Source organism: Malaclemys terrapin, chromosome 2 (genome assembly GCF_027887155.1).
Source record: "Malaclemys terrapin pileata isolate rMalTer1 chromosome 2, rMalTer1.hap1, whole genome shotgun sequence".
NCBI classification, from domain to species: Eukaryota; Metazoa; Chordata; order Testudines; family Emydidae; genus Malaclemys; species Malaclemys terrapin.
In genome coordinates, this window is record NC_071506.1 from 85,505,738 (window position 1) to 85,521,120 (window position 15,383).

General features: G+C 44.0%; 1 protein-coding gene across 1 annotated transcript in view; it reads right to left on the reverse strand.

The window, feature by feature from the left end:
* EPB41L3 (erythrocyte membrane protein band 4.1 like 3) overlaps window positions 1-13,799 on the reverse strand; it is a 195,793-nt gene extending 181,994 nt beyond the window's left edge. Inside the window, exon 1 of the mRNA XM_054017403.1 lies at window positions 13,585-13,799. The gene's annotated coding sequence lies outside the window, so the exon portion shown is untranslated. The remainder of the gene's footprint in view (window positions 1-13,584) is intronic.
* Window positions 13,800-15,383: the final 1,584 nt, after the last annotated feature.

Below are 15,383 nucleotides of genomic sequence, written 5' to 3' on the forward strand. Positions count from 1 at the left end.
GGTAACGCATTCCAGTGTTTCACCACCCTCCTAGTGAAATAGTTTTTCCTGATATCCAACCTGGACCTCCCCCACTGCAACTTGAGACCATTGCTCCTTGTTCTGTCATCTGCCACCACTGAGAACAGCCGAGCTCCATCCTCTTTGGAACCCCCCTTCAGGTAGTTGAAGGCTGCTATCAAATCCCCCCTCATTCTTCTCTTCTGGAGACTAAACAATCCCAGTTCTCTCAGCCTCTCCTCATAAGTCATGTGCTCCAGACCCCTAATCATTTTTGTTGCCCTCCGCTGGACTCTTTCCAATTTTTCCACATCCTTCTTGTAGTGTGGGGACCAAAACTGGACACAGTATTCCAGATGAGGCCTCACCAATGTCGAATAAAGGGGAACGATCACGTTCCTCGATCTGCTGGCAATGCCCCTACTTATACAGCCCAAAATGCCGTTAGCCTTCTTGGCAACAAGAGCACACTGTTGACTCATATCCAGCTTCTCGTCCACTGTGACCCCTAGGTCCTTTTCAGCAGAACTGCTACCTAGCCATTCGGTCCCTAGTCTGTAGCAGTGCATGGGATTCTTCCGTCCTAAGTGCAGGACTCTGCACTTGTCCTTGTTGAACCTCATCAGGTTTTTTTCTGCCCAATCCTCTAATTTGTCTAGGTCCCTCTGTATCCGATCCCTACCCTCTAGTGTATCTACCACGCCTCCTAGTTTAGTGTCATCTGCAAACTTGCTGAGAGTGCAGTCCACACCATCCTCCAGATCATTAATAAAGATATTAAACAAAACCGGCCCCAGGACCGACCCTTGGGGCACTCCACTTGAAACCAGCTGCCAACTAGACATGGAGCCATTGATCACTACCCGTTGAGCCCGACGATCTAGCCAGCTTTCTATCCACCTTACAGTCCATTCATCCAGCCCATACTTCTTTAACTTGGTGGCAAGAATACTGTGGGAAACAGTATCAAAAGCTTTGCTAAAGTCAAGAAATAAGACATCCACTGCTTTCCCCTCATCCACAGAGCCAGTTATCTCATCATAGAAGGCAATTAGGTTAGTCAGGCACGACTTCCCCTTCGTGAATCCATGCTGACTGTTCCTGATCACTTTCCTGTCCTCTAAATGTTTCATAATTGATTCCTTGAGGACCTGCTCCATGATTTTTCCAGGGACTGAGGTGAGGCTGACTGGCCTGTAGTTCCCCGGATCCTCCTTCTTCCCTTTTTTAAAGATGGGCACTACATTAGCCTTTTTCCAGTCATCTGGGACCTCCCCCGATCGCCATGAATTTTCAAAAATAATGGCTAATGGCTCTGCAATCTCACCCGCCAACTCCTTTAGCACCCTCGGATGCAGCGCATCCGGCCCCATGGACTTGTGCACGTCCAGTTTTTCTAAATAGTCCCGAACCACTTCTTTCTCCACAGAGGGTTGGTCACCTTCTCCCCATGCTGTACTGCCCAGTGCAGCAATCTGGGAGCTGACCTTGTGCGTGAAGACAGAGGCAAAAAAATCATTGAGTACATTAGCTTTTTCCACATCCTCGGTCACTAGGTTGCCTCCCTCATTCAGTAAGGGGCCCACACTTTCCTTGATTTTCTTCTTGTTGCTAACATACCTGAAGAAACCCTTCTGGTTACTCTTAACATCTCTTGCTAACTGCAACTCCAAGTGTGATTTGGCCTTCCTGATTTCACTCCTGCACGCCTGAGCAATATTTTTATACTCCTCCCTGGTCATTTGTCCAATCTTCCACTCCTTATAAGCCTCTTTTTTGCGTTTAAGATCAGCAAGGATTTCACTGTTTAGCCAAGCTGGTCGCCTGCCATATTTACTATTCTTTCTACACATCGGGATGGTTTGTTCCTGCAACCTCAATAAGGATTCTTTAAAATACAGCCAGCTCTCCTGGACCCCTTTGCCCTTCATGTTATTCTCCCAGGGGATCCTGCCCATCTGTTCCCTGAGGGAGTCAAAGTCTGCTTTTCTGAAGTCCAGGGTCCGTATTCTGCTGCTCTCCTTTCTTCCTTGTGTCAGGATCCTGAACTCGACCATCTCATGGTCACTGCCTCCCAGGTTCCCATCCACTTTTGCTTCCCCTACTAGTTCTTCCCTGTTTGTGAGCAGCAGGTCAAGAAAAGCTTTGCCCCTAGTTGGTTCCTCCAGCACTTGCACCAGGAAATTGTCCCCTAAACACTAACACTATGGAAGTAAAGAATGTTGGTGTATACCAGGGTGGGGCAAACTATGGCCCAGGAACCACATCCAGCCCGCGAGACGTTTTAATCCAGCCCTTGAGCTCCCACTGGGGAGTGGGGTCTGGGACTTGCCTTGCTTCGCACGGCTCTCAGAAGCAGGGGCATGTCCCCACTCTGGCTCCTATGTATAGGGGAAGCCAAGGAGCTCTGCATGCTGCCCCCACAGCTCCCATTGGCTGGGAACCACAGCCAATGGGAGCTGCAGGGGCAGTGCCTGCGTACAGGGCAGCGCGCAGAGCCACCTGGCCACGGCGTAGAAGCCATGGGGGGAGACATGCCGCTGCTTTTCGGAGCCGCTTGAGGTAAGCGCCGCCCGGAGCCTGCACCCCTGACCCCCTCCTGCACCCCAAACCCTGATCCAATCATGATCCCCCTCCCACCCTCCAAACACCTTGGTCCCAACCCAGAGCACCCCCAACCCCTCATCCCCACCCCAGAGCTCTCATCCCCAGCCAGAGCCCTCACCCCAACCCCCAATTTTGTGAGTATTCATGGCCCGCCATACAATTTCCATACCCAGATGTGGCCCTCAGGCCAAAAAGTTTGCCCCCCCCCCGCCCGGGTGCATACAATGGTGAGCAAAAGGAGCCAAGTTACAAGAAGCAAAAAGATAGCATATTAATAAATTATTTCGACCACTTCATGCAAATGTTTTACCGCAACTCCCTTTGTACGGCCTAGATCACTTGCATCCATCCACTACTTTGGCCTTGCCCATGACACTTTGCAAAAAGAGGTGTCAGTTTAGTGTCTTGGCTGTATGCCAATTTGACTAAATTACAGTTTAGTACATTTTACCTACCTGGATTCCCAATGCATTTTTAACTTGAATCTGTGTTTGTCATTTCTATTCCTAAAACGCTGTTATAAAACTGCCACATTTCATCCCAGAAGTAAATACATTTAGCTGGTGGCTGAAATGAAGCAAAGCACTTTGAAGTGAAATGATATATAAATTGTAACAGATTACTACTAATCTGCCACAGGATTTGTAACATCAAGAACCAGATTTACTACCAGATTCTTGAATCCTAGATTATATGATGATAGGAGGCCATTATATTTGTATTCAATAGACAATGGCTAGTTAGTCACACACACATGTATGTTTCACCTTTGTTCATCAGTTATTTCTTTCACAATAACTATCTTTCACAATAACGACTCATTTTACTAGAGCCAAGAATCCTGGGTTGTTGCAGCAACAAGATTTTCTCTAACATCAGGCATTATGAACAAGTCATTCTGTCTACATTTGAACACAACCTTAACTATATCTTCACAAACAGTTTCAGCATAATAAGTAAAAGTTCTTTACATCTAAGCTCTAGTTGGTATATGACCATGAGCCAACGTTAAATGTTTTACTTTCCAATCCAATAAGTATTAAAGAGAGGAATGTGTAGACAACATTGCTTAATCCATGTTTTAAGGACACAATTGCAATCTATCACCAAAAGTTGTAACGTGCCTGTGTCATGAACAGTGGTGCAGGAACAATTTTTATACTAGGTGTGTTCCAAGCAGAAACCACGTATTTTGTTATTACTACCTTAAGTCAGCGGGTGCAGCCACACACAGCCCAGCACACCAGTCATGAACCCTGAGCAAGTGACCCAAATGAAAGGAGTTCAACCTGCTCATGGGCTACTACATTTTTAACATCAGGCTTACATTTTTTCAGGTGCAATTTTGAACTCAATTTGGACCCACAAGTGAATGACTAGGAAAAGCATGAATGAACTGTAGATGCAAAACTATGGCCACAATTTGTGGCAGGTCCAAAACTGAATTCCCATTCAGGTCTATAATCAAAAGGCTACAAGTGTCAGTACATACTATTGTATTGGATATAAAACTAAGCGGTAGCCAACTGTGGCAAGAATTACTGTTTGTCTGAAGTATGTACTTCAATGCCACTGACTGCACTGCAACACACTAAAAATGAAAGACCCTGATTGCTCACAACTCATTTTCTTAAAAATAACCCTAGAAAAATTTCCACTATAGGTTGGCTCCTGTAGTTTATGCTCCCAGAAGAAGTGACAAGTAGTTCACTATTTTCCCCCAAAGCAATCAGTGTGAGAAGCCTCCCACACTTATCTTCCTTGCTTTCCACACATAAAAATAAAATTAGCAAATATATTCTCAACTGTGTTCCTCCCTCCCCCCAACCACACACACACACACACACACACACACACACACACACACACACACTTAACTGAGGATATATTTGCCAGCTTGCTAACCAACAAATTTTCTTAGAGAATGCCGCAGGGCGAAGGAGGAAGCAGTATTGCCAACTTTCAGAATTCTACTGATGGTCTTGTGAAAGATTTCTTATTAACTTCTGATTTCTGCCTTCAATCTTGTGACATTCTGCCCCTGTCCAGAATGGCTACTGTCTACCATTACTGTCCATAGGACTGAAGCAACAGGCTGTGCTCAGCAAGAATTGTTATATCCTCTCAGCCTTTGCAAGTGAAAGCAAGACTGCCCCCTGCAAAAATGGTGGCCATTTAATCACTCTGGGAAGGCTAGACAGATGACAGGTGAAGAGACGGTAGAGGTGCAGATAAGTGGATGTTAGTAAACTGATCAGGAAACTGAGGAGTCAAGAAAACATGGGGAAGCAGCAGCTGACAGAGTGGTGCAGGGAAAGCGCATAGGTGGTGGGAGGGATGCAGGGAGATGTGGTAGGGCAGAGAAGGAGAATGTGAGGAGCAACGGAGGGAAATAGAGGGGGCAAGTGACTTTGGGGAAGCATAGAGGGAGAATATCAGAGAGGTAGACACCTATCTTGTTTAGGTAGAGATGGAGAGGGATAGAATGGCAACTTTCCACACCCTAGGGGATAGGAGAGGCTACATGGAGACCCCACATAGTGAGCAGAGAAGCCTACATTTCTGAGTATATAAGGCTCAGTTTTGAACCTGAGATGATCACACACAAATTTTGTATAGGCAGCTTCCCACTAAAATACATTTAAAAAAAAATCAGAAGGCATGTGAAAGAGATGTATTTTTTAAATTTAAAATCTGAGCCATGTCATGATTTTTGGATGCTGAGTGTTGTAAATATTGCAGAAGCGATAGAAAGTGGGAATGAAAACGTGGGCCATCACCTAGGTCACTACTACATTTTCTGCTATGCACATACCCTAAATCAAGCAGCTAGCATGTGGTAAGAAGGAGATAATTGCTCTGTAGACGTAGTCTAATGCAAGACTTTTTTTTTTTTAATTCTCACTACTCTCCTTAAGTACTCTCTCCCCACCCTCACCCTCTCCATTTGTGCAAGACAACGGTTATGAAGCTGAAAGTGTTGGTTCAGCTCCAGGCAGCAATTTTAGGGTCAATTGCTTCTTCACCAGACACTGAAATCACAGTTTTTCCAGGCATTAAATTAGCCGTGAAGGTTTCAGAGGATAGTGGATTTCCTATTTTCAGTGTGGACCCTCTACTCACAACCCACATAATAATTTTTTAGTCAGAAATATCTATTTTGTTTCTATGCTGGGGTCTGATTCCAATTTGCAGTCTTCATGATATAGTGCAAGTGTACTACTTGCTACATTTCCACCCAGCCTATTTGGTGGTAAGAATTGTAACTCACACATCATGCCACAAATCCTAAATAAAGGAGTAAGTGTTCAAAGTGTTGTGCAAATTTTCAGCCATTTATTTCACACTTACATGTTTTTGGCTGCAAGACATATATGCATGTATGATTCATCTTGGATCCATCCTAACCCATGGGTAGGAGTAAGAAAGACTTGAAATGAATCATACACCACTGAAATGCAAGAATGCCAGTCTAACACATAGTTAACACAGTACACACACAGAGTATTAACTATCAGACTAATTAGGTCAGCTGCCAATGAAGAAAACAATCAGACTGCACTGCACATCTTTCAGTAATATGATATTGAAAAATACAAAGTAACTACAAGGCCCTGATCCTGAAACTTGTTTCACATGGGGACTAGGGTCCAGTTGCAGGATCTGCCATTATATATTCCTATATTTTGAGAGAAAAGGAAGATAATGGAAATCAACAATAATGAAGATGATTTTAGATTTACTTTTATTGTCTGAGCTGCCAAAGAATGGCAAGCTTCACTATAGAACATGTTTATAATTTATTGTCATAGCTAAATTAGTAAAGACAACTTCAGAATATTAAAATAAATGGAAAAGCTTTATGCAAACAAACTTTCCTTGCCAAACATTAACATTTTCTGTATGTGGTGAATCTTTAGCAAATGTAAATTTTAAATAAAGTGCTAAACAATGTCAGAATAGGATGCCAATGCCTTGAAAAGAAACCAGGAACATAAGACCAGTCATTCTGGGTCAGACCAAAGGTCCATCTAGCCCAGGATCCTGACTTCCAACAGTGGCCAATGCTAGGTGCCCCAGAGGGAATGAACAGAACAAGTAATCATCAAGTGATCCATCCCCTGTCGCCCATTCCCAGCTTCTGGCAAACAGAGGCTAAGGACACCATCACTACCCCTCCTGACTAACAGCCATTCATAGACCAATCCTCCATGAACTTATCTAGTTCTTTTTTGAACCCTATTATAGCCTTGGCCTTCAGAACATCCTCTGGCAAGAAGTTCCATAGGTTAACTGTGCGTTGTGTGAAAAAATACTTCCTTCTGTTTGCTTAAATCCTGCTGCCTATTAATTTCATTTGGTGACCCCTAGTTCTCATGTTGTGAGAAGGAGTAAATCACACTTCCTTATTTACTTTCTCCACACCAATCATGATTTTATAGACCTCAATCATACCCCCCGTCAGTCATCTCTTTTCCAAGCTAAAAAGTCCCAGTCTTATTAATCTCTCCTCATATGGAAGCCGTTCCATACCCTTAATAATTTTTGTTGTCCTTTTGTGTATCTTTTCCAATTCTAATATATCTTTTTGAGATGGGGTGACCACATCTGCACACACTATTCAAGATGTGGGCGTACCATGGATTTAAATAGAGACAATATGGTATTTTCTGTCTTATTATCTATCTCTTTCTTATAGGAATGTAAATAATGGTTAAAAAAAAGTAACCATGTAACCAATTAAAATTTTATTGGTTACACGGTTAGATGTTTAATTGGGGAACTAGAGTTGGGGGGGGAGGGTACTGCAGCACCATCCACATTTTATGCGGGGTCTCAGCTGCTGGCCATCACCCCCAGGTGTCCCTCCTGGCCGCCACCCCCTGGGGAAAGCAGAGTCCTGGGCTCTGGTCAGCAGCTGAGTTTAATCGTTAAGTCTGATGCTTATCGCTTAACCTTTTACATCCCTACTTCCTTAATGATTCCAAACATTCTGTTCACTTTTTGGACTGCTGCTGCACATTCAACAGATGTTTTCAAAGAACGATCCACAATGACTCCAAGAACTTTTTTTCAGTGGTAACAGCTAATTTAGACACCATCATTTTATATGTATAGTTAGGTTTAGGTTTTCCAATGTGCATTGATTTGCATTTATCAACATTGAATTTCATCTACCATTTGGTTGCCCAGTCACCCAGTTTTGAGAGATCCTTTTGTAGCTCTTTGCTCAAGATAGTTAAGTACCAGGCAGACTACAGTTTTGTATCATCTGCAAATTTTGCCACCTCACTCTTTACCCCTTTTTCCAGATCATTTATGAATATGTTGAATAGGACTGGTCCCAGTACAGACTCCTGGGGACACCACTATTTACCTCTCTCCATTCTGAAAATTGACCATTTATTCCTACCGTTTGTTTCCTAGCTTCCAGTTACCAATCCATGAGAGGACCTACCTTCTTACCCCATGACAGCTTATTTTGCTTCAGAGCCTTTGGTGAGGGACCTTGTCAAAAGCTTTCTGAAAAATCTAAGTACACTATATCCACGGGAACCTCCTTGTCCACATGCTTGTGGACCCCCTCAAAGAATTCTAGTAGATTGGTGAGGCATGATTTCCCTTTACAAAAACCATGTTGACTCTTCCCCAACAAATTATGTTCATCTATATGTCTCACAATTTTGTTCTTTACTATAGTTTCAACCAGTTTGCCTGGTACTGAAGTCAGGATTACCAGCCTGTAATTACTGGGATCACCTCTGGAGCCCTTTTTAAAAATTGGTGTCACATTAGCTATCCCCCAGTGATTTGGTACAGAAGCTGATTTAAATGATAGTTTACAAACGACAGTTAGTAGTTCTGCAATTTCACATTTGAGTTCCTTCAAAACTCTCGGGTGAATACCATCTAGTCCTAGTGACTTATTACTGTTTAGCTTATCAATTTGTTCCAAAACCTCCTCTAATGACACCTCAATCTGTGACAGTTCCTCAGATTTGTCACCTAAAAAGAATGGCTCAGGTTTGGGAATTTCCCTCACATCCTCAGCCGTGAAGACCAATGCAACGAATTCATTTAGTTTCTCCACAATGGCCTTGAGTGCTCCTTTAGCATCTCGATTGTCCAGCGGCCCCACTGGTTGTTTAGCAGGCTTCCTGCTTCTGATGTACTTCAAAAAATTGCTATTTCTTTTTGAGTCTTTGGCTGGCTGTTCTTCAAATTCTTTTTTTGCCTTCCTAATTATATTTTTACACTTCATTTGCCAGAGTTTATGCTCCTTTCTATTTTCCTCACTAGGATTTAACTTCCCGTTTTTAAAGGATGCCCTTTTGCCTCTAACTGCTTCTTTTACTTTGTTGGTTCTCTTACTATGTTTTTTTTAATTTGTTATGGAGTGTTCTGGATATTCAAAATCTGACACAGCAGGCCATACATAGTGTAATGCTTAGTTTACCTTTCTCAAATTATACCTCAGTGACCCAAGAGAAGTCTTCACAGCTTGATATTAGGCTATCCACCTCAATTCACACATTTGAAATTTATCAGAACATTATGTAGCATAAGTGAAGGTACTCACCCAATTACATTGTCCTTCAATAAAACAAATGCAACACTGAATAAAATACTGATAATCCCAAAATTTCCTCCATCTGCAGCTAAAAATTTCAAACCCAAATGTACTGTTTTAGTCTACAGCCACACTATCTCAGGCTGAAAGGTCATCAGATCTCACAAGCTAAGCAGGATTGCTTCTGGACGGTATTTGGCAGACCCTCCCAAAAATACCCCTGTTGGTGGTGCGTTTAAGATCCAGTAGGATCTTACCACTGAGTCAGCCCTCAAACAATACTCTAGCACGATGTTAGGTGGCACTATGCAATCAAAGGGCTCATCTTTCTGACAGAATTTAAACCAATGCTCCAGTTGTCATTAAACTCTGCAAGAGCAGATTTATTAGCCTCAGTGCTCAGGCCCAATGTCAGCTTAGGTCATTATATTCTGCCTGCATACCTTTCCCCTACAGTTTCAATATTTTCCCTCAGTTCTTGTCCTAAGCTGCTGCATAGTGTTGCGGTGAGCTCTGAAACTACTGCTGCATTCCTCTCCAGAGATGGCAGCATTTCAGTAGATGAAGTGATTCCTGCATACAATTTATAAAGAACTCTGAAGTGTTTTTTGAATGGAAGAAATATACTGTATAAAATGTAGGATAATAATAAATTTAAAAACAGAGCTGTCATCAGGCTTTAGCACACCAAACTAGCTTTTAGTTAGTCTTAATAACCTGGGGCTTCTGAAGGTGTGCATAAATGGTCAGAAGCAAATTCTTCCTAGACTATTAGTAAGACAAAGGCTGTCTCAATTGACAGAGGCAGTGTTGATTTTCCTTAGATTTAAAATGCAATCTGATTTCATCTCTAATTTAGAGGTCATGATAATTTGTGCATTCTCAATATATCCATTCTTCAAATAGGTACTGCCACTAGTAAACAAACCAAAAATACCCCCCTCCACCTAAATGCATCACCCATCTCTATACTCTCTTTAGAGAATCAGTTTTAGCTTTAGAAGCATCAATCTAAAAATGTCAGTTCTGTGTGCAGCATTTCCATTCCAAGTACAAGAACGCCGCACATCAGATTGAAAGATTCCTTTTTAAGGTCATTCCATGTTCCAGTAAGTTTGTTATGAAGTTCTGGAATGACAGATAAGGTTATGTTAGATAACAAAGTGCCTTCATAAGCTTGTCCTAGGCAACAGTGTGCAGCCAATGTTCGAACAAGGGGCTCCGACAAAATTTTCCCTCTTAGAGTCTGTAATAAATCTCATGCTGGAGGATATGTTGTTGCAGTAAGGATGGGGGAAGGTTGTGGAAATCAATTAATCTGTTTTCCTATGTTCCTCTCACAATTACAACCAAGGGAAAATAAGACCATTTGGCAAACAACCCTATATTAAGTGCATTTGCTGGAAGTGGTCATACTTCGTTCCTGAAAAAAAATAATGGAATGCACAGTATTTATAGAAGAGTGCAGGGCTCAGCTTGTGTGATCTCACATCGGAATGCCAGTGGGAAGTCAGAGGAAAAAGGGGAACATTCCATAGAAAAATGTTCTTAAAACACCTGATATTTGCATTCTAATAAAAAAGTTTGTTCTACAGAAGCACTTTAAAAAAAAAACATTACAAAACCAAAAAGTTTTGCATGTTAAAAAATCTCAATGCTAGAGTGGGCATCATTTTCAAATCAAGAGCAGCAATGCCTGAGCTAAAGTATCCACACAATAGTAGAGAGGGACTATACATGAAGAGGAGTTAATCATACATTGGAAGTATATGGTATTTGTATTACTATGAAAGACGCATGTATCTGATCAAAAGGATGAGCAAGTGTTAGATTTTTCATGTAACAGAAATGGAAGCTGACCCATAATCAACTTTAAAAAAAAAAAAAAAGGGCTAGGGCTTTCCTTTAAAAAAAAAATACAGATTATTACCACTTGCATTAGGAGAGTAGCCCCAACTCCACAGAGATACATAGTGGCATCTAGGGATTCTTTTTCCATTATGCTGCCAGAGGCAAAAGCTTGCCACCAGACACAAATGCCAATATCAGGTGTTAAAATAGCCCTTACAAATCAAATACCTGTCGGAAAGCATTTTGAACAACACTTGAGTCCTATTCTGTCAGGAAAAGTTAGAAAAATGGCTTCCCAATGCTGAACTGTACACAAAATGCAGAGTTCTAAATGCTCAAATTATTGTATCGAGTCCTACAATATCTTTCACAACTCACATGTCTTTCAAAATGCTTCTAAAAATCAGCACTGTCCCTAAAAACTCATTCCTGACACAGTGGAAGTGAAGATTTTTAGAATCATGTTCATTCTATTTATCCATTCATATTCCTATGTATGTATCTTATTTTCATGTTAGGACATTTCCAATATTTATAGCGGATAATCAGAATTTAACATGGAGAATAAATAATATATTTTGTAAGAAAAATAGCAGAGAAATAGGCAAAACAAAAATCAGTAAGTACATAGCTTTCATCTAATCCTGAAGACTGCATTCACTCTGCCAGTTTAACCCACAAAGCTTGCAGCTCATTAGGAAATGCAACTTCTGTATCTCAAAAGCGGAGGTCCTCCAAATTAGCTTAAATATGCAGTAAATAAATAACTTTTTAGACAATAATTTAAAATTGTGTTCCTTATAGCACCTTGTAGTCCTGGGTCCAAGTCACCTGTACAATGTGGGCTCTTTTTTATCAGTCAAGAAGAATGCATGTGGTAATATCAGCATCATGCACTCAGACAATGAATTGTTTGTATAATGCTGCTAAAACCTCCAGCAAGCTCCCGTCACTGACAAAACCCACCTTGACTCTGCTGACTCAGTGTTTAACTTTGTACTCTGATCTCTGCTAGTCATCAGTGCGCTACAACCTCCCGCCTGTGGCTATTTAAGGCTCGCTGTGTGTCTGGAAACGACAACTTTCAGCAGATTCCCAGCCCTTCCCTTTAAACGCATCTGAACGACCCGCGCCTCCTTTTAACCACAATGAAATGAAACCGCCCAGCTACTAATAGCTCGATAAGTTTCATCGTCTCAGCAATGCGCTCGGACAATCAGCAAGTCCATTAGTTTAGGCAACGTGCCCAGTAAGGTCACAGAACCCCTACAAGATCGTTGTCTTCCCAAGGAGGAAAGAGCACAAACGCTCTTGAAAACAGTCCGATCCCAAAGCGATTTTACTAAAGAAGAACGTTAATTGCTGCTGAGTTTACGGAGAGAACGTTTAGCACCCCCCCCCCCCTCCAGCCACCCTATGCTAATAATAACTGGAGATGTAAATAGCCACCTACAATCCCCTACATTATATCCATTAAAGCCTTCCATGGTTCCTTCAATTAGGATACATTATATAAACGGGGGAGCGGCATTCCCCAGAGCCAAGGGATTTCAAAGACTCTTACAGCAGTAGACAGTTGCTGAATGATAAGGTTTCCCCACCGTACAGCCATGACTGGCAGCATGCAGAACGCTACAGCCTAATCTTCTGCAAAGAATCAGAGCCTTCAAAATAAGAGCTCACAAGCTTCCAGAGCAGGATCTTGGGAGCAATGAAGTCAATGACCAAACAAACTACCACTGGCTCCACTGGAGCAAACTTGCGCTTGGTTGGAACCCGCTCCCGCGGAAGCCTTTGGGAGCTGGCCCATGGTGGGCTTCAGTGGGAGCAGGATCGGGACCCTCTCACCTTTGCACTTTGGAAGCGGAGAAAGGAGTCAAAGAGGGGAAGGAGGATCGCGCTCCGCGCCCGTCGCTCCCCGCAGCAGCTGACAGCATTGGAGAGAAGCAGACAGCAGGCGCGCTTGCAGCTCAACTCCTACTGATAGTGAAGAGACAAGCCCCAAAGCAACTCGAAACTACATATTAGCGGGGGAGCGAGAGAAAAGCCTGGGTTTGCACAGAAGGGAAAAGCAAAGCAATGAAGTCAGCCGGCTGCTGAAAGCTGCCAGTTAACCGCTCAGAGCCCAGCTTAGAGGATCACACAGCTCCTGCAGCCCCGTGCCCGAGAGAAGACGCGCTTCACAGAGCCGCTCTGCTGCATGTCAGCCCGTTGCCACTGCAGTCTAGTGTGCGTGAGATTTATACCCGCTCCGAGCAGCTGTTTTAACCTATGGCTCCGCAGGCACAGGGCAACGCACGGGCAGATATTTCCACGGCAGGGATGAAGTCCGCGCCTGGCATCCCCCCAGCTGAACAGACTGGGGAAGGCAGACAGGCAGGCAGGGAAGCAGAAGCAGCCGATGTCCACCAGCCTTTCCCACTGACCTCAAGCCAAGGACAGCAGAGCGGTTCCTTCTGCGCATCGTTATCCGGCGCTGGCCGGGGCGTGCAGAAACAACAGGGGCTCAGCAGGGCAAGGAGCAGGCGAAGGGGGAAGAAACTGAGGCACCTCACCTGAGCCCTCCGAGGGAACAGCTCCTCCTGCCGCTCCGGACGATGCGCCCCTTTGCCCCTTTCTCCAGGACACGGGCACCGGGGAGCCCCGGCTGCAGCTCAGCACCCGGGAGGAGGCGCGCGCGCTCTCCCGCCGACCCCGGCTGCTTTGACGCGCTCTGCACCCAACGCGGCGGGAGCCGGAGAGAGTCGAGCTGCGGCGGCACCAACTTCCCACCTGCAGCGCTCGCCTGGCTGAGAGTCAGCCCCGCCCGAGCCCGTCACGCCGGCCCCGCCCCGCTCGCCCACCGCGCCTCCCCATTGGTGCGCCCTCCGCTCCCAGCCCTCCCTCCCTGCTGTGCGCAGCCCGCGCCCAACCTGTGCCGCCACCGCTCTCTGCAGCAGAGGTGTTGGGATGTGGGTGAGCGCGGGCTTCGGGGAATTGCTGCTTGTATGACTCACGGCTCTGCCCAGGCAGCCAAAGAGGAATGAATTTGCAAACATGGATGGGATGGGTTGGGGAGAGGGTTTGGACATAGGGTCCTGATCTCATTTACACTGGTGTAATCCTGAGGCGCTGTTCTGCATTTACACCCAGGTGCAGAGCCCATGCTAGCCCATTGGGGACCCTAAGCAGGAATATTTTGGAGGACCCTCCCCTGCACACAACACATACTAAATTAATAGGGGGGGCCTCTGGAGCTGCCTGGGGCCCTGACCAATTGCACAGTCTGCTTAAGAAGCCTAATGCCAGCTCTCCTCATGTGAAATCAGAATCTAGTTCCAGGCTGCTCAGAACTTTACAGCTCTGAGGATACTTAGACTAATTGTATCATATCAGGAAAATAATGGGGACACTTCCCCACACTCCTCCCATCCCTTTTCTCATTTCTTGGTGATAATGTTCTGGAGTAGAGTGGCCAGGCCTGTTTTAATCTGATTGACTAGACAGGCCCTTCTAGAAAAATCATATTAGAGGACTGGAGGCTGTATAAACTTCACCTCCCACACCTTTCTAGAAATTGTAAAAGATATGCATGAAAATGCAGTGACAGACTTCCAGGCATCATTTTTCTCTCTACAAGGAGTAGAAAACAAAGGGAAAACAATACCGGAGCTATTGCATCATCTAGTGCTATCTTCCTCAGCTAAGCATGTTAGGGACCAATCTCAGCAGTAATGATAGAAATGATCTGATCTTGGCTTCTGCAGCATAACATAAAATAGTTTAATACAATTAGTAATGTTGTAGAGAGAGAATAATGATTCATGCAGTAAACAGGGATCCAGTAATTGACCCAGGGAAGTCACCTTTCAACTGTTAATCGGGAGGACTGGTGCTATGTAACTGGGCCTTGTATTTAGTGGGAAAATGTATGGCTTGAAAATCCCAGCTTTTCCCCCATCCTCCCCCCCTTCCCTCAGCAGTCCTGCTTAAGCCCTTCTTTTGTCCAAATTATGGGTAGTCCTAGGTGCATAAAAGCACTTTGAGATTAGGAGAAGAAGGATAAATGGAAGAGGTCAGGGAGAGAAAAGAGGACACAACTGTAGCCATGCAGCCCTGGAGTCTGAGGGCAGCTTATGGTCCACAAATATATGTTAAAAAAACCCTAACCAAACAAAAACCCTTACTATATTCTGCAGCAATCACCCACAACATGAAGTCATTCTAATGTTCTGGATCAGTAATAATGTAGCTCCCTAAGATCTAAATTGTTCCTCACTCTACAGAGGTGCATGAGGTAGGGGAATAGTCACAAGTCACTTCCTCCGCTCTGGTCAAAATGAGAATCATTGCATTCATGAAGCACAAGGATGGT